Source organism: Osmia lignaria, unplaced genomic scaffold (assembly GCF_051020975.1).
Source record: "Osmia lignaria lignaria isolate PbOS001 unplaced genomic scaffold, iyOsmLign1 scaffold0030, whole genome shotgun sequence".
NCBI classification, from domain to species: Eukaryota; Metazoa; Arthropoda; class Insecta; order Hymenoptera; family Megachilidae; genus Osmia; species Osmia lignaria.
Window position 1 is genome coordinate 4,710,001 of NW_027478171.1, and position 2,500 is coordinate 4,712,500.

Sequence of the window (2,500 nt, forward strand, 5' to 3'; positions counted from 1 at the left end):
TTCAGACTACGATCAGGGGTACCGAAACGCTGTATTGATTGTAAACAACCATTTTTATCTTGGAGCGGAGCGTTCCTTTACTCGTTAGATTTGTCTTGTCGCGTGTGTATTCGCTTTTTCGACGCTTTTTAACCATTTAACTTGTTTAGCGAAGCTAAACGCACAGACAGACAAAAAAAAAGGAACAGCATCGCGCGTCAAACAGCGACGACCCATCTGAAGCGATCTTTCATTTATACACCGTTTGTAAACAGAGAGATGTATAAAGCGCGGGGAATCATTCGAAACCCTGGGGCTATTCGAGCTTGCATTTCAGCAAATTATCATCTCAAACATTTCACTCGTTTGCTTTTTCTAAATTTATAGGAGAGCTTCTTTCGTTTATTTTTGACACACCTTTCGTAAATATCGTTTCTGGCAACGTCGGGAGCGTGGATTTCTACAAGTGAACAATCGCGCCGATCCGATAACTTCCAGCAGGATGGAGAATCTTTATAGATTATCTTCCGAGAACTCGGTGCTTTCACGGGCGGTCGTTTATAAATTTTAACGAACGACTCGCGCGCCGTGACGCACTTGCGCTAGTTCGAAGAGATATTTCGAAATTTGTTTCTCTCCTTTAACGGCCTGCATTTAGTGTATCGGTTGCGATTTTCGTCACATCGTTTCCACGACAAACGCCGACGAACTGCCCAACTATCGCTCGTACGTTGCGACTCTTTCTTTGTTTATCGTTCATTCATTCTTTCAATTTCGTTCGATAATCCCGCTCCGAAACGTTCTACTTTCGTTGAACGACGGCGAGATGTTTAGAAAGAAATGAATTACTCTTTTTTCGAGAAGCAAACGCAAGCAGTCTTTTGTTAAGAAAACGACCCTCAGCCAGGCGTGGTCCAGGAATTGTATCCGTGGACCGCAATGTGCGTTCGAAATGTCGATGTTCATGTGTCCTGCAGTTCACACGTTGACGCGCAATTAGCTGCGTTCTTCATCGACCCACGAGCCAAGTGATCCACCGTTCAGGGTAATCGTAAAATTTTGTATTTCAAACTCTTTAGATCTTTAGAGTGTTATTTTCATTATTAACACGCATCACATTCGATACCCACATCACTCTCCCACCCGGCGCGTGCGGGAGAGCGAATTCGGGCGTCGCCAACGTATTTGTTTGTTTGTTCGATCGTTGACGACACGATCGCGTCCAAGGACGGAAACCGTCGGAGAAACGCCCAGTGGCACGCTCCTCTCGACGGTCGGGCGTAAAGTACATTTAAAAACCTTGAAAAGTACGAACGCACACAAGGAATGCGAGCGCGCGTCCTGTCGCTGAATCGTGGGTTGCGAGATTCGAACAGACACACGGCCGGCGACGATCGGTCTAACTAATGGACACATAGTTTTTCAAAGACTCGCTATCGTCGCTTCTCAGCCGGTCCGTAAACAACACACATCGATCAGGCGGACGCACGAATCTTACCACGGTGCGGGTTTCGTAGATTCCAGGTTACCCGCAAGTACCTCTCTCTCCCTCTCGAAAGAGGAATCTCGATCCGTCCTTTTTGGACAATGGAGAAATCTTTTTATCGCAACACGGATGGCAAAGAAACAACCAAAGCGTAGGAGCGTGGGGACGAGAGCGACGAAAAGAACGTCGCGAAAACAAAGTTTCGACGGTTGCTCGTTCTAATACATCGTAGTTTCAACTCTCTCAGTTTTAACCACTCCTAGACGCTTCGTAAACTTTTAACAATTCTTCGCCTCCGCGAGTTTCATTTCGAATAGAGCGAACGCAACACGGACCAAAAAAACTCCGGTGATGCCAGATCATTTAGCAAAGATCAGACGGCGGGTCATCTGTATTCCTTTTCTCTCTTTTTTATATCTTTCCATTTAACTAGGGTGTCGCAACGACGGGTACATTTATATATTTATATATATTGTATTTCAATTTTAATGATCCTTCACTTTCGGTTTGTAATAATATGATCCTTCTTTCATTTCGATCCTTCATATTGTAGGTTAACCAACAGAAGTTTGTTTTTTTACGACTTGTATTTTTGTGGTTTGTTTGTTTGTTTCTTACGACTTGTTTGTACCCGATCAAGTAGACGACGACCCATAAGTATAAGTTAGAGAGATAAAGGTCGAGAGACCTCACGCAAGCGTCTTTTACTTCCATTCACATCAGCCAGAGAGAAATGGTCCGGCGTCGTGCTCTTTGGCGCCGTTGGTCGCACAGTTTTTTTGCCGGCGGTTCCGAACGGACGGGAGAAACGCGATGAGTAATCAAAGCGACCTCCGCACGTAACCGTGTCGGTGTAATTTTACCGCATCGCAGCGTTTTGGTATTTGTTTCTTATTGGCTCGAACCCGAGATTTATGTGTTTTGTGTCATGTATATGGTATTATTTATTATATCTTTCTCGTTTTGTATAATTTTTGGTCCGAGCTCAATAAACTTTTATATCGCTTTATCAATGATCCATTCAGTTAGGTTTTC

At 44.2% G+C, this 2,500-nt stretch overlaps 1 non-coding gene across 1 annotated transcript; it reads right to left on the minus strand.

Annotated features, from left to right (window-relative positions):
- Positions 1-872: 872 nt before the first annotated feature.
- Positions 873-1,027, minus strand: LOC143306673 (5.8S ribosomal RNA). The gene has a single exon (XR_013064021.1). It is a non-coding gene; the product is annotated as a 5.8S ribosomal RNA (ribosomal RNA).
- Between the last annotated feature and the right edge of the window lie 1,473 nt (positions 1,028-2,500).